General features: G+C 50.1%; 2 long non-coding RNA genes across 4 annotated transcripts in view; both read left to right on the top strand.

Moving 5' to 3' along the window:
- The first annotated feature begins 652 nt into the window (after positions 1–652).
- Positions 653–13,515, top strand: LOC142824247 (uncharacterized). 3 transcript variants are annotated; one of them, XR_016347945.1, is made up of 4 exons: positions 653–924; positions 1,779–1,900; positions 6,917–7,132; positions 10,849–13,515. It is a non-coding gene; the product is annotated as an uncharacterized LOC142824247 (long non-coding RNA). The 3 variants fall into 3 exon arrangements; XR_016347944.1 differs by having other exon boundaries at positions 898–1,900; positions 6,976–7,132; XR_016347943.1 differs by having other exon boundaries at positions 898–1,900.
- A 4,165-nt stretch (positions 13,516–17,680) lies between these two features.
- The window catches only part of LOC149521409 (uncharacterized), a 31,503-nt gene continuing 21,790 nt past the window's right edge, over positions 17,681–27,393 (top strand). Inside the window, exon 1 of the long non-coding RNA XR_016347962.1 lies at positions 17,681–18,124. This is a non-coding gene — a long non-coding RNA (uncharacterized LOC149521409). The remainder of the gene's footprint in view (positions 18,125–27,393) is intronic.

The following is a 27,393-nucleotide window of genomic DNA, read 5'->3' as shown; positions in this document are numbered from 1 at the left end:
AGGGGGTTTTGGTGGGGGGAGCAGAGTGGGAGGGTTAGGCGGGAGCAGACTGCAGGGGAGTTTTGTGGGGGGTGCAGAGTGGGGGGGTGGAGGGAGCAGATTGCAGGGGGTGGGGGAGCAGAGAGGGAGGGTTGGGGGGAGCAGGCGGCAGGGGGTGGGGAGGAGCAGAGTGGGGGTTTGGGGGAGCAGGCTGCAGGGGGGTTTGGTGGGGGGAGCAGAGAGGGGGGTTGGGGGAGACTGCAGGAGGGGATGGGGGAGCAGGCTGCAGGGGGGTTTCGTGGGGGAAGCAGAGTGGGGGGTTTGGGGGACAGACTACAGGGGGCGGGGGGAGGAGAGTGGGGAGGTTGGGGGGCAGACTACAGGGGGCTGGGGGGGGAGGAGAGTGGGGAGGTTGGGGGGCAGACTGCTAAGGGGGCGGAATGGGGGTTTGGGGGGAGCAGGCGGCAGGGGTGGGGAGGAGCAGAGTAGGGGGTTGGGGGGAGCAGCCTGCAGGGCGGTTTGGTGGGGGGAGCAGAGAGGGGGGGTTGTGGGGGCAGACTGCAGGGGGCTGGGGGGGAGGAGAGTGGGGGGTTGGGAGGCAGACTGCAGAGGGGGCTGGGGGGGCGGAATGCGGATTTGGGGGGCAGACTACAGGGGGTTTTGGTGGGGGGGTAGAGTGGGGGGGGGTTTGCAAGTCCTGATGCCACAGGACAAGCCGAATGGGCAGTTTGGGGGGGGGCTTTCTGAGGCGGGAGAGTCCGGGGGGAGCAGGGAAAGTAGCCGCGGTGGCTTGTGGGAAACGTTCAGTGCCGCAATCCGCAGCTCCCTGGGCGGGCGCAGCGGAAGTGACAACACAGCGTGTGGGCGGGCGCAGCGGAAGTGACATCACAGGCCAGCGTGAGCGATGCATCCTGGGAGTTGTAGTTGCTACAGTGCGGCCTCCCGGTTCGTGTCTCCGTCCGCCCCGCCCCAATCATAGCCACGCCCATCGCGTTCCAGCCTCTCCCCGGCCCCAACTGCATCATAGGCCGCCCCCGCTGCGCTACTCAGGCCCCGCCCCTGTCTGCCCCCCCCCCCTGCTCTGCACAGCCCCCCCGAGCTTCACCCCCCTCCCCCACCTTCCACCCGACCTGAATCCCACGCTCCATTCAACACCCCCCTGCCCAACCTGCCCCTGTTACCCCCCCAGTGCTTTCAACACCCCCCACCCAACCTGCAAGCCCCTCCCCCACCCTCTGTGCACTCAACACCTCAACCCAACCTGCACCCCCATTCTTCTCACTCTCCAGTCCATTCAGCACCCCTAGTCCAACGTACACCCCCGTTCCCCCGCTTCCCAGTCCAACCTGCATCCCTAGCCCTATCTGCCCCCAGTGCATTCAACACCCTCAGCCCAACCCACACCCCCTTTCACCCCACCCAATCCATCACACCCCCAGTGCAACAGCACCCCCACTCCTTCTACCTCAGCCCAATCCGCCCCCCCCCCCCATTATCTGCGCTGCAGCCAATCCGGCACCTCCCTTCCCTCACTTTCCCAGTGCATTACAACACCCCCAAGCCAATCTTATCCCCCATGCGGGCCCTCCCTTGCATGAACCATATTTTTATCCTTCCTCTCCACAATGCCCAAACCAACATGTCCCCCCTAGCCTCTTTCTCCATTCCCCCATTTTGCTCCCTGCAACACCCCCCCAGCTGACCCCGACCTCCGCCCTATTCCTTCCCATCCCCCGTACGTGGGGCCTCTCAGCTCCCTGTTGGCTTCCTTCCCAACCCGCACACCCCTATCTCGCCAGGTCTGCGACCTACCAGCCTCTGTGACTCGGCGACCAGGGAGAGCGCGAGCAGGAACAGCTAACAGGAGAGTTTGGAGAGGGAGTTCTCCAGGTAAAAGAGGAGGAACAACGGGACCCTTGTGGTAAGTGGCTGTCTGGAGTGTGTGTTTGTGTCGGGGGGGGGGAGTTATTTGAAGTGTGCTGAGCTTGTGTTTGTCTGGTTGGTTTGTTTGTTTGTTTGTTTGCTTTGTTGTTTGAAGGCTAAAAGGTTTGAAATCTAGACGACTCTGTTAATTGGCTGAGCCTCAGTCAGGGGGAGGGACTACCAGAGCTATACTCGGCGACCAGGAACAGCTAACAGGAGAGTTTGGAGAGGGAGTTTAGAGGGCACTAGTGACTTCTGACCTTCTTTAAAACATAACTCTTAGAATAATCTATATTCCAGAGGTGTAAAAAGAATCCCAGTTTATACTTAAACTTATTCATTAGAAAAATGGAGACAGAAGCCCAGCAGCAGAGTGGGGGCTATCCTGTTTATTGTGTCGAGTGTAACATGTATGATTACCTGCCCTGTGGGCGGGTGGCATGTGTGCACCCGTTGCAAGGAGCTCCTGACCCTCAGAGACCGAGTTCGGGCTTTGGAGGCCAGGGTGGCTGAACTGGAGGAGCTAAGGGAGGTAGAGAGCTATGTTGATGAGACTTTCCGGGACACTGTAGTACTGTCCCACCTCCAGTCTGAGAGCCCCAGTGCTCTTAGAATCATAGAATCATAGAATAATAGGACTGGAAGGGACCTCGAGAGGTCATCGAGTCCAGCCCCCCGCCCTCAAGGCAGGACCACGCTCCGTCTACACCATCCCTGACAGATGTCTATCTAACCTGTTCTTAAATATCTCCAGAGAGGGAGATTCCACCACCTCCTTTGGCAATTTATTCCAATATTTGACCACCCTAACAGTTAGGAATTTTTTCCTAATGTCCAATCTAAACTTCCCCTGCTGCACTGTAAGCCCATTACTCCTTGTCCTGTCCTCAGAAACCAAGAGGAACAAATTTTCTCCTTCCTCCTTGTGACACCCTTTTAGATATTTGAAAACCGCTATCATGTCCCCCCTTAATCTTCTTTTTTCCAAACTAAACAAGCCCAGTTCATGAAGCCTGACTTCATAGGTCATGTTCTCTAAACCTTTAATCATTCTTGTCGCTCTTCTCTGTACCCTTTCCAATTTCTCCACATCTTTCTTGAAATGTGGCGCCCAGAACTGGACACAGTACTCCAGCTGAGGCCTAACTAGTGCAGAGTAGAGCGGCAGAATGACTTCACGAGTTTTGCTTACAACACACCTGTTGATACAACCTAGAATCATATTTGCTTTTTTTGCAACAGCATCACACTGTTGACTCATATTCAACTTGTGGTCCACTATGACCCCTAGATCCCTTTCCGCCATGCTCCTTCCTAGACAGTCGCTTCCCATCTTGTATGTATGGAACTGATTGTTCCTTCCTAAGTGGAGCACTTTGCATTTCTCTTTATTAAACCTCATCCTGTTTACCTCTGACCATTTCTCTAACTTGCTCAGGTCATTTTGAATTATGTCCCTATCCTCCAAAGAAGTTGCAACCCCACCCAGTTTGGTATCATCTGCAAACTTAATAAGCGTACTCTCTATCCCAATATCTACATCATTGATGAAGATATTGAACAGTACGGGTCCCAAAACAGACCCTTGAGGAACTCCACTTGCTATCCCTTTCCAGCAGGATTTAGAACCATTAACAACAACTCTCTGACTACGGTTATCCAGCCAATTATGCACCCACCTTATCGTGGCCCTGTCTAAGTTATATTTGCCTAGTTTATCAATAAGAATATCATGCGAGACCGTATCAAATGCCTTACTAAAGTCTAGGTATATGACATCCACCGCTTCTCCCTTATCCACAAGGCTCGTTATCTTATCAAAGAAAGCTATCAGATTAGTTTGGCATGACTTGTTCTTCACAAACCCATGCTGGCTATTCCCTATCACTTTATTACCTTCCAAGTGTTTGCATATGATTTCCTTAATTACCTGCTCCATTATCTTCCCTGGGACAGACGTTAAACTGACCGGTCTGTAGTTTCCTGGGTTGTTCTTATTCCCCTTTTTATAGATGGGTACAATATTTGCCCTTTTCCAGTCTTCTGGAATCTCCCCTGTCTGCCATGATTTTTCAAAGATCATAGCTAAAGGCTCAGATACCTCCTCTATCAGCTCCTTGAGTATCCTGGGATGCATTTCATCAGGACCTGGTGACTTGCTGACATCTAACTTTCCTAAGTGATTTTTAACTTGTTCTTTGTGTATCCTATCTTCTAAACTTACCCTCTCTCTGCTTGTATTCACTACGTTAGGCACACCTCCAGACTTCTCGGTGAAGACCGAAACAAAGAAGTCATTGAGCATCTCCGCCATTTCCAAGTTCCCTGTTACTGCTTCTCCCTCCTCACTAAGCAGTGGGCCTACCCTGTCCTTGGTCTTCCTCTTGCTTTTAATGTATTTATAAAAGGTCTTCTTGTTTCCCTTTATGCCTGTAGCTAGTTTGATCTCATTTTGTGCCTTTGCCTTTCTAATCTTGCCCCTGCATTCCCGTGTTGCTTGCTTATATTCATCCTTTGTTAGTTGTCCTAGTTTGAATTTTTTATATGACTCCTTTTTTATTTTGAGATCATGCAAGATCTCCTTGTTAAGCCAAGCTGGTCTTTTGCCATATTTTCTATCTTTCCTACACAGCGGAATTGTTTGCTTTTGGGCCCTTAACAACGTCCCTTTGAAATACTTCCAACTCTCCTCAGTTGTTTTTCCCTTCAGTCTTGCTTCCCATGGGACCTTACCTACAAGTTCTCTGAGCTTATCAAAATCTGCCTTCCTGAAATCCATTACCTCAATTGTGCTGGTCTCCCTTCTACCTTTCCTTAAGATCATGAACTCTATTATTTCGTGATCACTGTCCCCTATGCTGTCTTCCACTTTCAAGTTCTCAACTAGTTCCTCCCTATTTGTTAAAACCAAATCCAGAACAGCTTCTCCTCTGGTAGCTTTTTCAACCTTCTGAAACAGAAAGTTGTCTCCAATGCAGTCCAGAAACTTATTGGATAGCCTGTGCCTCGCTGTGTTAGTTTCCCAACATATGTCTGGATAGTTGAAGTCCCCCATCACCACCAAATCTTGGGCTTTGGATAGTTTTGTTAATTGTTTAAAAAAGGCCTCATCCACCTCTTCCACCTGGCTAGGTGGCCTGTAGTAGACTCCTAGCATGATATCACCCTCGTTTTTTACTCCTTTTAGCTTAACCCAGAGACTCTCTACACAGCTATCTCCTACGTTCATCTCCACTTCAGTCCAAGTGTGTAAATTTTTAATATACAAGGCAACCCCTCCTCCCTTTTTTCCCTGTCTGTCCTTCCTGAGCAAGCCATACCCTTCCATACCAACATTCCAATCATGTGTCCCATCCCACCAGATTTCTGTAATACCAATGATATCATAGTTGTATTTATTGGTTAACAATTCCAGTTCTTCCTGCTTATTACCCATACTTCTCGCATTTGTATATAGGCATCTGAGATACTGATTTGATCTTGCCTCCCTGTTGTGCCCTGACCCTCCTTTCTCCTTGCCATTATAGCCCGTAGTCCCCCCCATTTCCAACCCATCTCCCAGTCCCGCACATGCAGCACTTACCTGTGGGCTTTGCTCACCTGCCCCCGTCGAACCTAGTTTAAAGCCCTCCTCACAAGGTTAGCCAGTCTGTGTCCAAACAAGGCCTTCCCGCTCCTGGAAAGGTGAACTCCATCTCCGCCAAGGAGATGAAGGAGGATGACAGTCTCAAGGGAAAAGAGCATTCAATGGGAGCAGAGGGAAACCATTCCGTAGTTGGGACCCTCCTCCCAGAGGATGTTGCGGTATCCTCTCGCACTGAGGATACCTCTGAGGGGGAGGGAATGCCAGTTAGGAAGAGGCAGGTGTTAGTAGTGGGTGATTCGATCGTTAGAAACATAGATAGTTGGGTTTGTGATGACCGGGAGAACCGTATGGTCACTTGCCTGCCTGGTGCGAAGGTTGCGGATCTCTCGAGGCATCTAGACAGACTTATGTGTACTGCTGGGGAGGAGCCGGTGGTCGTGGTCATGGTCCCCTACCAATGACATAGGGAAGGGTAGGAGAGATGTCCTGGAGGCCAAATTTAGGCTGCTAGGAAATGCTTCCAGTTCCACGCGCAGGGCCAGGTAGGCAGGCAGAGCTTCAGAGTCTCAATGCGTGGATGAGACGATGGTGTAGGGAAGAAGGGTTTAGATTTATTAGGGACTGGGGACACTTTTGGGAGAGGGAGAGCCTATAGAGGAAGGATGGGCTCCACCTAAACCAGGGTGGAACCAGACTGCTGGCACTAAACATTAAAAAGGCCGTAGAGCAGTTTTTAAACTAAGAGATGGGGGAAAGCCGATTGGTGCGGAGATGCACGTCAATCGGAGGGAGACTTCTCTTAGAGGGGAATCCATAGATAGAGATTCTCTAAGCTGTAGGCAGAAAGAGAGGAGGGGAGAGGGCAAACCATGGGCCAGAGCAGACAAACAACCGCATCCAAAGGAATCCAATGCATCAGGGAAGGGCAGACAAAGAAGCAGTGGCAAATTTTGAAAGTGCTTGTACACAAATGCTAGGAGTCTGACTAATAAGATGGGTGAACTAGAGTACTACGTATTAAATGAGGAGATTGACATAATAGGCATCACTGAAACCTGCTGGAATGAGGAAAATCTGTGGGACACAATCATACCGGGATATAAAATATATAGAAAGGATAGAGCGGGCCGGGTGGGTGGCGGACTGGCACTGTATGTGAAAGATAATGTAGAATCAAATGAAATAAAAATATGTTCAGTAGAATCGCTATGGATAGTAATTCCATGCTCCAATAATAAGAAATTAGCAGTAGGGATATATTACCGACCACCTGACCAGGACAGCGATACTTTTGACTTTCTTTTGACTGTATAAATCAAGGGGTTTGAAACTTGAATGGCACTCACATTTTCTGAGTGCATTTAGCAGAGCAGCTTTGCTAATAAACAGACAAATCTGTGAGTTCTTTCTGACTTTGACAATTTGCAGGTTCCACCGAGATGGCAACTGTCTTCGCTGGAACTGTGTGATCCCTGACTATCTTGCAGGATGACCGTGGTAGCCGGCACCTGGGCATTTGGCCGGAGCGGTTCTCTGCCAGAGTGGAAAGGTGCACAACCACAGCGAAGTCTACTCCATCGAACCTGTTGGTTCCCGCTCTGTTCTGGTAGGGATCCCGGGATCTAACATCAGGACTCTGATCAGGTAATTATTTCTATGTTTTGTCCGGACTGAGGACTGTCTTGTCTCTGTGTCTATCCGTCTTCCCTGTGGTGTGAGAGAGTCTGGGAGCCATCCCTGTCCGGGGACTGGCTGACCAAGGGGCTCCTGTCCCCGCGGTCTGTGTGACTGGAATCTGCACAATCGCAGCCGCACCGCACCTTGGATAAAATCCTTGGAGTGAACGCAAGGGCGATTGAGGCAGTAGCCTGTGGGCTTCTTCTGTGTGTTGCACTGGGCACCGCTCTGACGAACCCGAATTTCCTCCTTGTGTGATTGGTGTATGAAGTCCTCCTGTATGGGTAAGCAGACGTCTAAGCAGGGATAGTTCCCTAAAGCGACCCCGGCTCAGTTTATATATTTTAGAAAGGGTCCAGACCCCTGTACATTTCTAGAAAAATGATCTAGATTGACTCTGGGGGATCCCAAAACTCAGTGGCCACTGTTAGGATCTTGGAACAAAGACCAAGTGGACGTCTTAAAAGCCAAACTTGGCCTTCCCAAAGCTGAATTGGCTAGAGGAGAGGTAGATTGCTTTGAGGCAAATCTTAGATGGACTGAATCGAAGCTCGCCTCCCTTAAAAATTCTAATTATAAGTGAAAAGCTTTATTGGAAACCTCCTCTCCCACCACCAGACCAAGCGCTTCCCTTTACCCCGTTCTCCGAGAAGACTCAGACCGGTCCCACTTGGAGCTATAAACCGTGGACCCACAGGGAGCTCCACTCAATTGTAAAAGGTTTTCCAAAGCCCCAGGAAAACCCTACCAAATTTGCAGAGGAATTTTTGCTAGTGCGCAATGCCGATGAATCCTCTGAAGCAGACCTCCTGCAACTGTGTAAGCTACTTAAAAACCCTAGCGAGCAAGAAAAACAAAAGGCTCCTGATAGCAAATTGGCCCACCACTGAGCATCCTTCTAATTTACAAGACACTGGTCCTGACGCTGCCTACTGGAACAAATGTAAGAATCAAGCTAAGTGCCTGCGTGAGGCCATTCCCCAAGTATGGACTCCAAAAACCAACTGGGCGGCCATACATTGCTGTAAACAGCAACAGAGAGAAAACCCGGGGAACTATCACACCCGACTGACCGATGGGCTTTTTTTCTGCAACATTCTGGTATACAGCGACCGGGTGAAAATGGACAGGGCGCCCTGGCGCATGCGTTTGTTAATGGCCTCCTACCTGCTATTGGCAGTATGTTAAAGCCAATAAGTGTTGGATGGGAGGCCAAGACCATGGACAAATTGCAAGCAGTGGCAGAGCATTGCCACCGCACTCTAAAAGGGAAAGAGGAGCAGTCCTCACAAAAGTTAATGGCTCTGCAAATACAGCATTATTCAGGGCAGGGCAGACAGTACCGGGAACGGGGAGGGTACCAAGAACGGGGATGAGGTCGGAGAAGGGGTCGTGGGACTGGGTTTTTGGGATTTAGAGGTTTCAGCTCCGGTCATATTCACCCTGCGGGAACAAGACATTATTGTCCCGTGTTCCAGTGCCGTAACGCCCCTATCCTCCCAGTTTGAAAGCCTGATGAGAAATCATGGCTGTTTGTTCAGGATCTTCAAGCCATTAACTGCATTGTTGTACCCACCTTTCCTGTAGTCCCTAACCCAGCAACTATTCTGGCTCCTATCCAACCAGATGCAACTCCTTTTACTGTTGTTGATCTGTGTTCTGCTTTCTTTTCTGTCCCGGTTCACCCTAAGTCCCAGTATCTTTTTGCCTTTTCTTACAAGGGGCAGCAGTACACATGGACCATGCTTCCCTAGGGGTATACAGAAAGCCCGTCTTTCTTTTCCCAAGCATTAGCCAGATACCTCACTGACCTGGTCTTCCCCTCTGGGTCCACATTGGTCCAATATGTAAATGATCTACTCCTCTGTTCCCCTTCATTATCGGCCTCAGAAACTGACTCTTTAGTGCTTCTCACTGCCCCCCACCTTAGGGTTACCTAACTACTGTAAGACTTTTACTCTTTTCTGCCATGAGCAATCTGGTTGTGCACTTGGGGCTCTTACTCAGGAGCATGGTGACAAAAATCATCCAGTGGCCTATTTCTCTGCCACCTTGGACCCTGTTGCCCAGGGTTTACCCCCCTGCCTGCGTGCTGTGGCTGCTGCGGCACGCCTAGTCGAAATGGCTGAGTCCCTTGTCCTCTGCTCTCCTCTTTCTCTCATGGTCCCCCGCTCTATAGAAACTCTCCTGCTACAACGTAATACAGCTCACCTTTCCTCCGCCCGCCTCACTAGGTACGAACTTTTCCTGCTTTCGGCTTCGCATATCACCATAAAGCGCTGTTCTCAGTTGAACCCTGCCACTCTCCTTCCTCTGTCTGATGACGGTGTACCCCACGACTGCCTTGCAGCTGTCTCTGCTGTCACCGTCCGCGCCCTGACCTTTCCGAAGTCCCTCTCTCTAACTCCGACCTTGTGTTCCTGCTTTCGGGATAGACAAGGTCGTCTCCTTGCAGGATATGCTGCGGTATCACTCTCTGAAACCCTAGAAGCTGTGCCATTACCTTCTGTGACAGCGCAAGTCGCTAAACTAGTTGCCCTAACCCGCGCTTGCTTTCTGGCTGACGGGCACTCCGCCACCATTTATACTGATTCTCGTTATGCCTTTGGGGTTTGTCGAAGCAAAAACACACTCCTCTCTGTTTAGGCGGCTAACAACTGATTGCTTTATTGATTAGTAAAGCAAAGTGAGCCAAACGTGGTCCCAGCAAAGCCGGGCCCAGTAAAGCTGCTAATACAATTAATCCTAGTATTTTTATACCCTTAGCCAAACAGTCTGACGTCAGGGCATCCAATTACAGAAATTCTTAATTAAATTTGGAAAAACAAAGCCTTATCAACAAGATGGCGGACAGGTACGAGGGAGTACATCTCCTGTCCCAACCAGCCCAAATAACACATACCAATAGGCCCCATCCTGTAGGCCTCTTCTCACGGGGTAAAAAAAGTTCACTCTGGTTTACGTGCTTAAAAAAAAAAGCTAAAATGGTTTCTAATACACAAAATGGCTTCTAGCTAAACATAGCTTCTACAGGTTGTACGTGACTTTGGCACCCTCTGGCAAGCTCGGGGTTTCCTTACCTCTGCTGGTGCCCCTATCAAGAATGGCCCCTACATTGCTGCTCTCCTGTATGCAGTTTTACTCCCATCTGCATTAGCTATTGTTAAGTGCCCTGGCCACTCCACAGCAGATACTGATGTTGCTAGGCGTAATACTGCCCTAGAACCTTCCCCAGGTGCGTTTCTCGGTTCCCTTTCTGTTTCTGTACCACCTTTCTGACCTCATCCTGCTCCAAGACTCTGTCCCAGAAGCAGAAAAAGACTCCTGGGTCACCCAGGGTTGCTCTCTATACCCCGATTCCCGTCGGTGCTCGCCTACTGGTACCTTTGTGGCCCCCTTTTACTCTACCCCCCTTCACGATGTTTCGCATGTCGGAAAGGAGGGGATGGTCTCTGCTGTAACTAAGGCAGGATGGTGAGCCCCACATTTCAGCTGTTTTGCAGCCCGCCACTTTACCGCCTATGCCACTTGCCAAAGCTACAATGTTGGCAAACCTGTAAAGGCAGCTCACGGGTTCTGGGGCCTGCCCCAAGCACCGTTCTTGCATTGGCAGCTTGATTTTGTACAAATGCCTAAGTGTCAACGATATGAATTTATTTTGGTTATGGTATGCTTATTTTCAGGTAGGATTGAAGCCTTTCCTTGTCGCAAAGCTGATTCACTGTCTGTTGCCAAATGTTTGTTAAATCATATTATGCCTGCCAAAGGAATTCCTGCCACTCTGTCCAGTGACCGGGGTACACATTTTACTGGACAACTTGTTCAGCACCTGGCTCGTGTGTTACATGTCACACACCTGCTGCACTGTCCCTACCACCCACAGAGCGCAGGTGCAGTTGAAAAATGAAATGGTGTGATAAAAAAAATAAGCTTGCAAAAAATGTTGTGACTCTACAGGGTTAAGCTGGCCAGCAGCCTTACCATTGGCCTTTATGGAAATTCAATCCACCCCATCCCAAAGACATAAATTAAGTCCTTTTGAAATTGAGAACAATGGCTACCATTACTCCAGTCTCAGACTTGAACTTGACTCACAGTATACTCCTTCAGTACTGCAAGGGACTAATGGAAGCTGTAAGTCACTTCCATTCACAGGTTCCCACCTCTGATGCCTCCGACGGAACCCGCCTCTGATGCCTGCCACGCTCTCGAGACAGATGATTGGGTCTACGTACGACACCACCATCAAACACGCCTTGGAACCCCGGTGGAAGGGCCCGCATCAGGTGCTGCTCTCTACCCAGACGGCTGTTAAGCTATCCGGCATCGCAGCATGGATACAGGCTTCGCAGTGTAAGAAGGCACCACCCCCTGCGGACCAATCATCGCCTCAGGACCACGCAGAGTCAATTTTGACTCCAGAAGAAGACGTAGAGGAACAGCCTGCGATACCTTACAACCTACGTTCGCGTAAGGGTTGCCTGAAGCAGACGAGGACCAAAAGGAAGGCCCAAGAAGAAGCAGTAGTGAGCCTAGCGCCTGCTGCCTGGTGGACATAAAACCGTGACTGCGGTTCCCTCAGCTGAGGTTGCCAGAACCAAAAGGGTCTTGCCTCCAACATGTGCCTCTGGTGGGGCCTGTTCCTTGGCCACTGGTGTCTTAAGGTCTGGGGAATCCACAATGACAATGACAATTCTTTTATCCACCAGCAAGTATGGATCGCTCAGACCCTTAATATCTCTAATTGCTGGGTCTGCAGCCACATCCCAGCCCACTCACAAGCTGGTTCCTGTCTTGGCAATCCCACTTAATTCCCCAGGCCTCACCGGAGGACCTCATCCGTTTAACAAGACATGGAACAGTAACGACACTTGGGAAGTAGTGGGAATCAATGTATCTAAATGGATAAGTGTGGAGGAGGGAAAAGGTCACTGGTGTTGGGTGTGGAATGGGACGGGGCTGAATCTGGGGAGGAGCAGTTGTCTAAGATTGGAGAATGAAATCACTCTCATGCTCCCCCTACAGCCACCCTAGTGAGAACAGTACAATCTTTCAATGCCATGCAAATAACACCACTCCCCGTAAGGAGAATCACCGTGTGCCCTTCGGGGGATATTACTCCTCCTTTGTAGACACCTATATGGCAAAGGGGTGCAACCGACCCTTCCCAGCTTTGATAGGGCCTCAGTGGGTCTGCGGGACAAAAGCCTATACTGCGTTACCAGTTAACTGGTCGGGTATCTGTTATCCGGCCTAACTCTTCCCACAATTCCTTCCCACGAGAACGCCTCCGTCATTTGAGGCGAAAAAGAAGGGACTTGTCAGATGCCCAATGGTATGTGAATCACATAAGCCCCTTAACTTGGGAAGAGACTATTGGTGGTTCCTTTATCCCATTTGGGGGAGTAATACATCATGCAAAAAGGCTTGTGAGGTTACAAGCAGTAGTTGAAATCATGCCAAATGAAACTAGAGAAAGTTTAAGGGCCCTGGCCAAAGAAACAGGAGCGATCTGACAGCTGGCCCTCCAAAACCGTCAGGCATTGGATATAGTTCTGGCAGCAAAAGGAGGGACCTGAGCTCTCATTGGCAAAGAACGTTGTGTATATATACCTGACAACACCAATGATGTAATAGATCGCGCTAGCCACTTGGAACAGATTGCGTACCTTCCCCACGAAGAGCCAAGTTCCCTGTGGAAATGGCTAAGTAACTTGTCCAATTTCTCTGGCATAGGAAACTGGTTGTTTCAGGGAGCCCTGACTATCCTATTTGGGGGGTTGTGAGCAACTTGGGGGAGGGGGGTTGCAGCTGGATTGGCTTTTTCACTTGCGACCCCTCTTCCCCGGGCTGTGAAGAGCGGCAGGGCGGCGGAAGGCCGCTGCCAGCAAGCCGCACAGCGTGGCCGGGGCCATGGGACTCCAGGAGCAAGGCAGCTGGAGAGTGGGATGCGGAGCAGAAAAGAGGCACAGAGGAGAAAGAGATGGGGGAAAGGAGCCTGCAGGGGGGAGGGCGTTAAGGACTGCACATGCCATGAAGGAACCCCAGGAGGGCAAGGAGTCTGGTGAGAAGGGGGGGAGGAAGCGACCCAGGGCAGTGAGGGTGGGTGGCCACACAAATTCGTTTAGCATTTTAGGGGGTAGTGGTATCACGAATTTTGAGAACCCCTGCTGTAATCCATGTTCCAGCAATCGCTTACATGAGTTTAACATCGCATTTTTATGTATGTTTTACCCTAGTAATACACAAACCTTTTAATTTTGAAATAAATCTAAATGCCTAGTGTTCTGTTCATATTCTTTTGCACGGGTGTTGCAGTTTATTCATATTTAAGAGCTTCTGTTTTAATTTATTGCTCACCATTTTAGAGTTAGATGTTATCACTGACTTTTTAGCTGTTCTGTTCCCAGCACTTATCAGCTCAGAGGTATTGCTCGCTGCTGGCTGGTTAGGGGCTAAGCTCACCACACCAGATTTAGTGGCTTTCTCTAGGAATGTCAATGTACAGAGGACTACACGATTAACCAATAAGCCTCAACTTATTGGTCAATCCTGTGGATTACACGCATTCTCCCCTCTCACCCGCTGTCTCTGTCAGAGGCAGCAAGGAGGGAGGAGGCGTGAGCTGATACCTGTGGGAAGCCAGCTTTGAAGTCAGCTTGTCACAAGAGGGCGCGGTTGTACAGTTGATCAGCGCCCCACAAGCATTGGATCGGCCTATTCCCCCACCTCTGTGCTGCTGCCTCTGATACAGAGGAAGCAGTATGGTGGGAGGAGGCAGGCGGGAACTGATGTGCATGAGCACTGTGTGTGGTGGCTTCATGGACCCACCTGTCAATCCCCTTGCTGCCTCTTCTAGCGGCAAGAGGGGGAGGCAGGAGCTGGTGCTGGCTTGGCAGAGCTGCCTGCCCGCCTGCCTGCCCACGCTGCTGCCTGTGCCTGAGGAGTGTGCAGAGAGGGAGCGTGACAGTCAGACGGAGCCATGGCAGCAGTGCCAGGCGGATACTGGGGTCCCACTCCTGGAGAGCAACACCCCTGCCCTCCCCAGCCGGAGCCTGCAATGGCCCAGACAGTCTGAGAGGGCCAGAGGGAAGAGGCAGGCGGGACAGGGACTCGGGCTCAGGGCCCCACCCGTGACTGCAGCGGGAGCTGGCAGACACTGAGACGGACACGCGCCCTCTCAGGGGGTCTCTTGTTTTGACAGTTCACACATGGGAACCCCACTCGGTCTCCCATGATGCACTGATGTAGGCAGGGGGATTGGAACTCCCGTGGCGCGTTCTGGCACGAGGCAGGAGCTGTGCGTCTCGCATCCCTCGCGGGGTGGACGCCCGCGCCCCGTCCCAGGGACCGGAAGTGATGTTTGCTCGGTCCACGGCCTGACAGCAACCGACTGGGAACCGTGACCGGAAGGTGCCCAGGTACGTGCCCCAATCGCGTCCCCCGGGAACAGGGCTCGGAGTTGATTGGCTCCGGCGAGCGCTCACCTGGCACCGGGTCTGCGAGTGACAGGCAGAGGGAGACACGGGGCCAGGCGGGACGGGTTCAGACTCGGCGTGCCTGGCTGGGACAGCGACTGGGGTCGGAGGTTTCCTGCGGCGGTGCAGCCAGTGTAACCCCCCAGCTCCTGTGGTACGGGGGGATCTGAGGAGGGACACCAGAGACCGTAACCGAGCGGCTATGGAGGCTGCAACCGCTCCGACAAGGCACCGCTCTGCTTATGGTTGCCAGGTGACCGGCTTTGAACTGGACGGTCCAGTATTTCAGCTTTTTCTTCGGGAAACAAAATAAGCTCTTCCAGACGAGTTCCAGGCTGGGGACCAACCAGCTAAGTAGTAGTTCTGCAGAAAGGACCTGGGGGCTACAGGGGATGAGAAGCTGGATAGGAGACGACAGTGTGCTCTGGTAGCCAAGAAGGCTAATGGCATAGTAGGGTGCATTAAGAGGAGCATTGCCAGCAGATCCAGAGATGTCATTATTCCCCTTTATTCGGCTCTGGTGAGGCCACATCTGGAGTATTGTGTGCAATTCTCGGCCCCCCACTACAAAAAGGATGTGGACGGAGTGGAGAGGCCGAGGGAGTTGGGTCTGTTTAGTCTGCAGAAGCGAAGAGTGAGGGGGGATTTGATAGCAGCCTTCAACTTCCTGAAGGGAGGTTCCAAGGAGGCTGCAGAAAGGCTGTTCTCAGTGGTGACAGAGGGCAGAACAAGGAGCAATGGTCTCAAGTTGTGGTGGAAGAGGTCCAGGTTGGATATTAGGAAAAACTCTTTCACTAGGAGGGTGGGGAAGCACTGGAATGGGTTACCTAGGGAGGAGGTGGAGTCTCCATCCCTAGAGGTGTTTAAGTCTCGGCTTGACACAGCCCTGGCCGGGTTGATTTAGTTGGGATTGGTCCTGCCTAGCGCAGGGGGCTGGACTTGATGACTTTCTGAGGTCTCTTCCAACTCTGTGGTTCTAGGATTCTAAGAGAGCGTCTGCACTGGCATGTGTTTTTGCGCAAGAGCATCCATGCCAGTGTGGACGCTCTCTTGCGCAAGAAAGCTCTGCCGGACATTTTAACCATCGGCCTTTGTTGCGCAAGAAATTCCTGGTGCCTGTCTGCACTGGCCTGTGCTGGAAGGGCTCTTGCGCAAGAGGCTTCTTCCTGAGCAGGAACATCCTTGTTCGTGCTCAGAAGCCCTGGTTGTACACGGCCAGTGTAGACAGGCAGCAAGTTTCTGCGCAAGAGCGGACGTTTTGGCGCACACACAGCCTCAGTGTTTTCAAACAGGGAGCAGCCGGGGCAGCCCCCCCAACCGGCCTCACGCTGCCCCGCTGCACTTTGTAAGGCAACATCCTGTCCCGCACAAGCCAGCTGGGCAGTTTGGTGTGGGGTGGGGGGTGCAGAGTGGGGTTGTGGGGGGAGCAGACTGCAGGGGGTTTTGGTGGGGGGAGCAGAGTTGGGGGGAGCAGACTGCAGGGGGTTTTGGTGGGGGGAACAGAGTGGGAGGGTTAGGCGGGAGTAGACTGCAGGGGGGTTTTGTGGGGGGTGCAGAGTGGGGGGTGGAGGGAGCAGATTGCAGGGGGTGGGGGAGCAGAGGGAGGGTTGGGGAGAGCAGGCGGCAGGGGGTGGGGAGGAGCAGAGTGGAGGTTTGGGGGAGCAGGCTGCAGGGGGGTTTGGTGGGGGGAGCAGAGAGGGGGGTTGGGGGACACTGCAGGAGGGGATGGGGGAGCAGGCTGCAGGGGGGTTTCGTGGGGGAAGCAGAGTGGGGGGTTTGGGGGACAGACTACAGGGGGGTTTGTGGGTAGCAGAGTGGGGGGGGTGTGGGGGTAGACTGCAGGGGGTGGGGGGAGGAGAGTGGGGAGGTTGGGGGGCAGACTGCTAAGGGGGCGGAATGGGGGTTTGGGGGGAGCAGGCGGCAGGGGGTGGGGAGGAGCAGAGTAGGGGGTTGGGGGGAGCAGCCTGCAGGGCGGTTTGGTGGGGGTAGCAGAGTGGGGGGGTGGAGGGAGCAGAGAGGGAGGGTTGGGGGGAGCAGGAGGCAGGGGGTGGGGGGAGCAGAGTGGGGGAGTTGTGGGGGCAGACTGCAGGGGGCTGGGGGGGAGGAGAGTGGGGGGGTTGGGAGGCAGACTGCAGAGGGGGCTGGGGGGGCGGAATGCGGATTTGGGGGGCAGACTACAGGGGGTTTTGGTGGGGGGGTAGAGTGGGGGGGGGGGGTTGCAAGTCCTGATGCCACAGGACAAGCCGAATGGGCAGTTTGGGGGGGGGGGCTTTCTGAGGCGGGAGAGTCCGGGGGGAGCAGGGAAAGTAGCCGCGGTGGCTTGTGGGAAACGTTCAGTGCCGCAATCCGCAGCTCCCTGGGCGGGCGCAGCGGAAGTGACATCACAGCGTGTGGGCGGGCGCAGCGGAAGTGACATCACAGGCCAGCGTGAGCGATGCATCCCGGGAGTTGTAGTTGCTACAGTGCGGCCTCCCGGTTCGTGTCTCCGTCCGCCCCGCCCCAATCATAGCCACGCCCATCGCGTTCCAGCCTCTCCCCGGCCCCAACTGCATCATAGGCCGCCCCCGCTGCGCTACTCAGGCCCCGCCCCTGTCTGCCCCCGCCCCCGCTGTCCTCAGCCCCCCCCCCTGCTCTGCACAGCCCCCCCGAGCTTCACCCCCCTCCCCCACCTTCCACCCGACCTGAATCCCACGCTCCATTCAACACCCCCCTGCCCAACCTGCCCCTGTTACCCCCCCAGTGCTTTCAACACCCCCCACCCAACCTGCAAGCCCCTCCCCCACCCTCTGTGCACTCAACACCTCAACCCAACCTGCACCCCCATTCTTCTCACTCTCCAGTCCATTCAGCACCCCTAGTCCAACGTACACCCCCGTTCCCCCGCTTCCCAGTCCAACCTGCATCCCTAGCCCTATCTGCCCCCAGTGCATTCAACACCCTCAGCCCAACCCACACCCCCTTTCACTCCACCCAATCCATCACACCCCCAGTCCAACAGCACCCCCACTCCTTCTACCTCAGCCCAATCCGCCCCCCCCCCCCCCCCCCGCCATTATCTGCGCTGCAGCCAATCCGGCACCTCCCTTCCCTCACTTTCCCAGTGCATTACAACACCCCCAAGCCAATCTTATCCCCCATGCGGGCCCTCCCTTGCGTGAACCATATTTTTATCCTTCCTCTCCACAATGCCCAAACCAACATGTCCCCCCTAGCCTCTTTCTCCATTCCCCCATTTTGCTCCCTGCAACACCCCCCCAGCTGACCCCGACCTCCGCCCTATTCCTTCCCATCCCCCGTACGTGGGGCCTCTCAGCTCCCTGTTGGCTTCCTTCCCAACCCGCACACCCCTATCTTGCCAGGTCTGCGACCTACCAGCCTCTGTGACTCGGCGACCAGGGAGAGCGCGACCAGGAACAGCTAACAGGAGAGTTTGGAGAGGGAGTTCTCCAGGTAAAAGAGGAGGAACAACGGGACCCTTGTGGTAAGTGGCTGTCTGGAGTGTGTGTTTGTGTCGGGGGGGGGGGGAGTTATTTGAAGTGTGTTGAGCTTGTGTTTGTCTGGTTGGTTTGTTTGAAATCTAGACGACTCTGTTAATTGGCTGAGCCTCAGTCAGGGGGAGGGACTACCAGAGCTATACTCGGCGACCAGGAACAGCTAACAGGAGAGTTTGGAGAGGGAGTTTAGAGGGCACTAGTGACTTCTGACCTTCTTTAAAACATAACTCTTAGAATAATCTATATTCCAGAGGTGTAAAAAGAATCCCAGTTTATACTTAAACTTATTCATTAGAAAAATGGAGACAGAAGCCCAGCAGCAGAGTGGGGGCTATCCTGTTTATTGTGTCGAGTGTAACATGCATGATTACCTGCCCTGTGGGCGGGTGGCATGTGTGCACCCGTTGCAAGGAGCTCCTGACCCTCAGAGACCGAGTTCGGGCTTTGGAGGCCAGGGTGGCTGAACTGGAGGAGCTAAGGGAGGTAGAGAGCTATGTTGATGAGACTTTCTGGGACACTGTAGTACTGTCCCACCTCCAGTCTGAGAGCCCCAGTGCTCTTAAGGAGGATGAAAGTCTCAAGGGAAAAGAGCATTCAATGGGAGCAGAGGGAAACCATCCCGTAGTTGGGACCCTCCTCCCAGAGGATGTTGCGGTATCCTCTCGCACTGAGGATACCTCTGAGGGGGAGGGAATGCCAGTTAGGAAGAGGCAGGTGTTAGTAGTGGGTGATTCGATCGTTAGAAACATAGATAGTTGGGTTTGTGATGACCGGGAGAACCGTATGGTCACTTGCCTGCCTGGTGCGAAGGTTGCGGATCTCTCGAGGCATCTAGACAGACTTATGTGTACTGCTGGGGAGGAGCCGGTGGTCGTGGTCATGGTCCCCTACCAATGACATAGGGAAGGGTAGGAGAGATGTCCTGGAGGCCAAATTTAGGCTGCTAGGAAATGCTTCCAGTTCCACGCGCAGGGCCAGGTAGGCAGGCAGAGCTTCAGTTCTGGTAGGGATCCCGGGATCTAACATCAGGACTCTGATCAGGTAATTATTTCTATGTTTTGTCCGGACTGAGGACTGTCTTGTCTCTGTGTCTATCCGTCTTCCCTGTGGTGTGAGAGAGTCTGGGAGCCATCCCTGTCCGGGGACTGGCTGACCAAGGGGCTCCTGTCCCCGCGGTCTGTGTGACTGGAATCTGCACAATCGCAGCCGCACCGCACCTTGGATAAAATCCTTGGAGTGAACGCAAGGGCGATTGAGGCAGTAGCCTGTGGGCTTCTTCTGTGTGTTGCACTGGGCACCGCTCTGACGAACCCGAATTTCCTCCTTGTGTGATTGGTGTATGAAGTCCTCCTGTATGGGTAAGCAGACGTCTAAGCAGGGCTAGTTCCCTAAAGCGACCCCGGCTCAGTTTATATATTTTAGAAAGGGTCCAGACCCCTGTACATTTCTAGAAAAATGATCTAGATTGACTCTGGGGGATCCCAAAACTCAGTGGCCACTGTTAGGATCTTGGAACAAAGACCAAGTGGACGTCTTAAAAGCCAAACTTGGCCTTCCCAAAGCTGAATTGGCTAGAGGAGAGGTAGATTGCTTTGAGGCAAATCTTAGATGGACTGAATCGAAGCTCGCCTCCCTTAAAAATTCTAATTATAAGTGAAAAGCTTTATTGGAAACCTCCTCTCCCACCACCAGACCAAGCGCTTCCCTTTACCCCGTTCTCCGAGAAGACTCAGACCGGTCCCACTTGGAGCTATAAACCGTGGACCCACAGGGAGCTCCACTCAATTGTAAAAGGTTTTCCAAAGCCCCAGGAAAACCCTACCAAATTTGCAGAGGAATTTTTGCTAGTGCGCAATGCCTACGAATCCTCTGAAGCAGACCTCCTGCAACTGTGTAAGCTACTTAAAAACCCTAGCGAGCAAGAAAAACAAAAGGCTCCTGATAGCAAATTGGCCCACCACTGAGCATCCTTCTAATTTACAAGACACTGGTCCTGACGCTGCCTACTGGAACAAATGTAAGAATCAAGCTAAGTGCCTGCGTGAGGCCATTCCCCAAGTATGGACTCCAAAAACCAACTGGGCGGCCATACATTGCTGTAAACAGCAACAGAGAGAAAACCCGGGGAACTATCACACCCGACTGACCGATGGGCTTTTTTTCTGCAACATTCTGGTATACAGCGACCGGGTGAAAATGGACAGGGCGCCCTGGCGCATGCGTTTGTTAATGGCCTCCTACCTGCTATTGGCAGTATGTTAAAGCCAATAAGTGTTGGATGGGAGGCCAAGACCATGGACAAATTGCAAGCAGTGGCAGAGCATTGCCACCGCACTCTAAAAGGGAAAGAGGAGCAGTCCTCACAAAAGTTAATGGCTCTGCAAATACAGCATTATTCAGGGCAGGGCAGACAGTACCGGGAACGGGGAGGGTACCAAGAACGGGGATGAGGTCAGAGAAGGGGTCGTGGGACTGGGTTTTTGGGATTTAGAGGTTTCAGCTCCGGTCATATTCACCCTGCGGGAACAAGACATTATTGTCCCGTGTTCCAGTGCCGTAACGCCCCTATCCTCCCAGTTTGAAAGCCTGATGAGAAATCATGGCTGTTTGTTCAGGATCTTCAAGCCATTAACTGCATTGTTGTACCCACCTTTCCTGTAGTCCCTAACCCAGCAACTATTCTGGCTCCTATCCAACCAGATGCAACTCCTTTTACTGTTGTTGATCTGTGTTCTGCTTTCTTTTCTGTCCCGGTTCACCCTAAGTCCCAGTATCTTTTTGCCTTTTCTTACAAGGGGCAGCAGTACACATGGACCATGCTTCCCTAGGGGTATACAGAAAGCCCGTCTTTCTTTTCCCAAGCATTAGCCAGAGACCTCACTGACCTGGTCTTCCCCTCTGGGTCCACATTGGTCCAATATGTAAATGATCTACTCCTCTGTTCCCCTTCATTATCGGCCTCAGAAACTGACTCTTTAGTGCTTCTCACTGCCCCCCACCTTAGGGTTACCTAACTACTGTAAGCCTTTTACTCTTTTCTGCCATGAGCAATCTGGTTGTGCACTTGGGGCTCTTACTCAGGAGCATGGTGACAAAAATCATCCAGTGGCCTATTTCTCTGCCACCTTGGACCCTGTTGCCCAGGGTTTACCCCCCTGCCTGCGTGCTGTGGCTGCTGCGGCACGCCTAGTCGAAATGGCTGAGTCCCTTGTCCTCTGCTCTCCTCTTTCTCTCATGGTCCCCCGCTCTATAGAAACTCTCCTGCTACAACGTAATACAGCTCACCTTTCCTCCGCCCGCCTCACTAGGTACGAACTTTTCCTGCTTTCGGCTTCGCATATCACCATAAAGCGCTGTTCTCAGTTGAACCCTGCCACTCTCCTTCCTCTGTCTGATGACGGTGTACCCCACGACTGCCTTGCAGCTGTCTCTGCTGTCACCGTCCGCGCCCTGACCTTTCCGAAGTCCCTCTCTCTAACTCCGACCTTGTGTTCCTGCTTTCGGGATAGACAAGGTCGTCTCCTTGCAGGATATGCTGCGGTATCACTCTCTGAAACCCTAGAAGCTGTGCCATTACCTTCTGTGACAGCGCAAGTCGCTGAACTAGTTGCCCTAACCCGCGCTTGCTTTCTGGCTGACGGGCACTCCGCCACCATTTATACTGATTCTCGTTATGCCTTTGGGGTTTGTCGAAGCAAAAACACACTCCTCTCTGTTTAGGCGGCTAACAACTGATTGCTTTATTGATTAGTAAAGCAAAGTGAGCCAAACGTGGTCCCAGCAAAGCCGGGCCCAGTAAAGCTGCTAATACAATTAATCCTAGTATTTTTATACCCTTAGCCAAACAGTCTGATGTCAGGGCATCCAATTACAGAAATTCTTAATTAAATTTGGAAAAACAAAGCCTTATCAACAAGATGGCGGACAGGTACGAGGGAGTACATCTCCTGTCCCAACCAGCCCAAATAACACTTACCAATAGCCCATTCTGTAGGCCTCTTCTCACGGGGTGACAGAAAGTTCACTCTGGTTTACGTGCTTGAGAGAAAAGCTGAAATGGTTTCTGATATACAAGATGGCTTCTAGCTAAACATAAAATAGCTTCTACAACTCCCCCCTTTTAGCCTTTTAAAGGCTAACCTTGAAACCATTTTATACCTTCATTTTCCATTAAAGTATTTATGTAAATTTCTTGTTCCTTTCTCTGCTTATTCTATTTTAACATCACGTGTTTCACATTCCCTTTGGTAAGGGTCTGTTTTGTGTTTTTTAGAATACAAGAAATAAAGCAATTGATTAGCAAGAAACAAAAATAGGCACAAAAGAATATAGCTAATACTAAAACTATACCTTGCAAAATCCAAGTTCCCACATGTTCAAACCAGCCTCCCAACCAATCCCAGAGGGTTCAGTCTTCCCCCTTAGGCGTTTCACAGTTTCACAGTTTTTTTAAAAATTTTGAGACCTTTTTTCTTACTTGTTTACTGGTGTCAGAAATATACCCACAGCATTTTTTTCTTACTAAGGCACAAACCCCGCCCTTACTAGCTAGGACATAGTTTAGGGCCATTTGGTTTTGGCTTTTTTTTACCCTGGCTTCTGAACCATTACATGTCCAGCAGTACTTAACAATTGGGGTCAAGGCTAGGCGGATATACCCTGGGTTAGTAAAGCCTTTATCCTGCCAAGTATTATTTGGCTTAGTTTACTAAACAGTGTGCCATTTATTTGAGTGTTGTTTAGTGGGACTGGAATTATTGGGATGCCTCCTTCTGAATGTACAGGACTGTGAGCACATATCCAGCAACCTGTGGAATTAAATTCTTGGGAAACTTGGTTTATTAAAAGCATAAACACATTTAAACTATACAGGTTATTACTGCTAGGTATTAAAACCAAGATTAAGCATAAGCTTAACATGAATTGTTTGTTCAGCCTTATGCTGGCTGTTTTTTAGGACTTCGTAGTTTGCTTCACCTATCGCTGGCAGGTTCTTCTGGGCCGCAGCTGGTACCTTAGCCTTGGATTTTTAAGGCTCGTTTGCTTTTGGGCCTGGATTGCCGGTACCAAGGCTGCGCTGATCCTTGTCTCCTTTTGGACCTGGGTTTTTGGTACCAGGTCTGTGGTGATTCCCATCTGCTTCTGGACCTGGGTCTCTGGTACCAGGTCTGCGGTGCTCCTTGTTGGGGCCAACCTTTGTAGGGGCTGGAACTGGTTTGCAGTGGGAGGTGTGAATCCAGGCGGGCAATTCCTTGCACTTTACAGCAGTATGAGTGGTCAGAAGAACTTGGTAGGGCCCCTTTCACCTGGGTTCCAGGGCAGTCTTTCGCTTGTGAACTTTCACGCAAACCCAGTCTCCTGGTTGTAGTTTATGGCACGGCTCAGTCGGGGCCTCCTGGAAGGCGTTCTTAACCTGTGAATGATAAGACTGTACACACCTCATAAGTTCCTGACAATTCTTGCCTTTAACAAGTGTGGCATCAGCCAGGTTAATTTCTGGGCTGCTTAACAGTCTTATAGGTCGGCCACGTGCAATTTTATGTGGCCTGAGTCCAGTTTTCTGATTAGGAGTGGCTCTCATGCTCATTGGGGCAATCTGGAGTGCTACTGTCTATATTAAGCCAGAGTTCTTACATATTTTAGCAAGTTCGTTCTTTAAAATCCTGTTTCATCTTTTTACTGCTTCTGCGCTCTCCAGGTGTCGTGCACAGTGCAGTGCTTGTCTGGTAGAGTAGTACTTTCCCAGTTTTTTTGAACAATTTGCCCAGTAAAGTGGGTACCTTTATCACTGGAGATCACAAGGTGTATTTCCCATGATGGGATGTAATGATTTAGAAGTTTCTTTGCCACTGTGATGGCATCAGCTTTCCTGCAGGAATAAGCTTCTACTCCTCTCAAAACCAAGCAAACAATAACCAGCACATTATTAAAAAGATTGACATTTAAGCAATTGAATAAAGTCCATTTGTAAATTCAGAAATGGTCCCAAAGGCGGAGGTCTGGTTGCCGGAACTGTTTTTACAGGTTTACCCACGTTGTGGGCTTGGCAGACAGGGCAAGCCAGACAGTAATCTTTGGCTGCTTGGGAGAATTTGGGAGCAAACCAATTTTGTTTTAAGGATTGCTACCCCCTTTGCCAACGTGCGAAAGTTTATGGAGCACGGGGGCAAGGTGAGTTAGCAAGACCACTGGGCCAACAATGTGGCCATTAGAGCTGCACCACAAGTGGTTTGGGTGCAATGTGCACCCTGCCGGTTTTTACTTTTGCTTTTCCGATTCTGGGGCTTGGTGTTGCAGGAGGGCCAGTTCTGACAGAGACGGCAAAGGAGCTGGCGATGGTAGGAGAGAAGGGAAAAACAGCAGGTAGAGGAGCAGATTTTACTACATTTTAGACAATACAAACTGCATAGCCTGCTACTAAAACTTTACTAAAATTATAAAAGCAAAAAAGCCATCTGTGTAAAGCACGAAGTTAAGATTATTTAAGGGACTTAAATTATTTTTTTATTAAAACAACAATATTGTACACACAACAATGTTAGAAATACATATATTACAATTAAGACACACACAAGACAAATTTGGACAGAACACAGAACACAAACTTATTATGTTATGACACAGAACCGTGGGTTTTTTTTAGTTAATTTTTAGATGATATTAGCGCTTCTTGATGATTTGAAAGACAAAGAAAACATTTTTTACCCATGTTGGGGTGGTGCATTATATTTTAGAACACTTTTTTTTTTACAGCTTTTTGCTACTTTTTGATCAGCCTGCTGTTACCCAATGGTATGCTTTTATTTTGAACACTAGCTTTAGAGCGTTTGAGTAACTTACTTTATTGTTTAATTATTAAGTTAAAGGTGGCATGCCTTAGTTTCCCTCTTGTACTGCAGACCAGGCTTTTTATTTTTTTACTGCCACAGAAACTTTTTTAGAACAAGGTGGTTGCTAGTTACTATTCCAGCAAGCAAAAAAAGTTTTTTTTTTTCTGAAAAGAATTACATGCAATGTTACAGACTTACTTATAGGGGAAAGTGCTCCCCCCCTTCCAGAACAGACAGGCAGTTTGCAGACACACACGACCTTGGATTTGAAAGCAAGCCAAAAGTGCTATTAGCTTAGCCTTGAACAGAAACACTGTGAAGTTTTTGGGCTTGGATTTTTTAAACAATAATTAGGTTTCTTGGAAGACACATTTAACCCTTAGGGTGCAGGTTTTACAAATTTACAATGTATAGATTTTATTTTTTTATGCGGTTAACCAATTAAGGTTTAGTAGAATTTTTTATTTTTTTCAATAGATTTAACAAAGTGTTTGTAGCCAAATGTTTAACTTGACTGTTTTATTGCTAAGATGATTAAAAGAGGCTGCAAGAAACAAGGAGTTATTTTTTAAAGCAGGTTTTTTTTTCCCTCCCCCTTAGGATTTGGAGAAACACTTTTTTTAAACTGTTAAACTTATTTTAAACTTTGTGTTTTGCTTTGGATTGGGCAAGTTTGTTACAGGAGCCCGTGTTTTTAAAGGGAAGAGCTAATTTCTTTTAGTTATTTTTTTATGATTTTTTTTTACCTGTGTATGCGTTATAAAGAGGCTGCAAGAGGGGTGATGTTGTACCACATTTTCCCCCCAAGCTTGGTTGATATGGGTGTGCCAACTGAGATTTTTTTTTTTTTTACTTTTTGTGCATTATTTTGTCACAGAGGTGCTGCAGCAACTTTTAAGTTACCTATTTTACTGCAGGGAGGATTTTTTGCTTTTCTGAGCTTTACTTTTATTCCTCAGGGCTTGAATTTTTCCTCTTTTTCAATTTGTTAAATGCTTACAGGTCCTTGGACCATTATGCACGTACATGTAGTACACAGGGGAGCCTTTTGGCAGAGTGGGGGGTGTTTAGACTAATCCCCACTTAAACTAACTTTACACACTCCAAAGAGAGAGTCTGCCGGGTCTAGAGTGTTAGACCTTAGCAGCTTATGAAATAAGGGGAGTTGGCAAATGAAATTTAATGTGGATAAATGTAAAGTAATGCACATCGGGAAAAATAACCCCAACTATACGTACAGTATGATGGGGGCTAATTTGGCTACGACAAATCAGGAAAGGGATCTTGGAGTTATCATGGACAGTTCTCTGCAATCTTCCACGCAGTGTGCAGCGGCGGTCAAAAAGGCAAATAGGATGCCGGGAATTATTAAGAAAGGGATAGAAAATAAGACCCAGAATATCTTACTGCCCCTGTATAAAACTATGGTACGCCCACATCTTGAATAATGTGTACAGATGTGGTCTCCTCATCTCAAAAAAGATATTTTGGCCTTGGAAAGGGTTCAGAAAAGGGCAACTAAAATGATTAGGGGTTTGGAACGGGTCCCATATGAGGAGAGGTTAAAGCGACTGGGACTTTTCAGTTTAGAAAAGAGGAGACTGAGGGGGGATATGATAGAGGTCTATAAAATCATGAGTGGTGTGGAGAGGGCTGATAAAGAAAAATTATTTATTAGGTCCCTAAATAGAAGAACTAGAGGACACCAAATGAAATTAATGGGTAGCAGGTTTAAAAGTAATAAAAGAAAGTTCTTCTTCACACAGCGTGTAGTCAACCTGTGGAACTCCTTGCCAGAGGAGGCTGTGAAGGCTAGGACAATAATAGAGTTTAAAGAGAAGCTAGATAATTTCATGGAGGTTAGGTCCATAAAAGGCTATTAGCCAGGGGTTAAAATGGTGTCCTGTCGGTAGACAGGATACTGGGCTAGATGGACCTTTGGTCTGACCCAGTACGGCTGTTCTTATGTTCTCACATATTCGTTGAGTCTTGAGGTTCTGCTGACCTCCCCCCCTTGCGTTCAGAGCTCCCTTGTGGGAGAGCCCTGGTGCAGCTGGGATTAGCTTAAGTCTTAGACCTATGCAGAGGCATTTATTTTTCACTTATTACATTTATACTTATTTTTTACACACTTTTTCTTTATTTTTTACAATTTTTGTTTCCTTTTTTTACATTTTTCCTACAGTTTCCACATTTAGATGCATTTTTTTGTATTGTTCAATTCTTATGGGTGTTTCTATTAAGTGGCGCTGCCCTAAGACATCCGGCACATAATATCAGGCTTTATTAGGATCCTATACCAGAAGGCTTTTATTATCAAGGCACTGGAATTCCTGTAGACTGACCTACCCCCATTTTCTGCACGCGCTTAATTTTGTAAGGCACCGAACTAAAAGTCCGCCTGCTTACACCTTCTTTTGAAAGTT

The sequence above is a fragment of the Pelodiscus sinensis genome, chromosome 27 (genome assembly GCF_052426305.1).
Source record: "Pelodiscus sinensis isolate ZL-2025 chromosome 27, ASM5242630v1, whole genome shotgun sequence".
NCBI classification, from domain to species: domain Eukaryota; kingdom Metazoa; phylum Chordata; order Testudines; family Trionychidae; genus Pelodiscus; species Pelodiscus sinensis.
The sequence above is the reverse complement of the archived record's forward strand: the minus strand, read 5'-3'. Positions and strand labels throughout refer to the sequence as shown.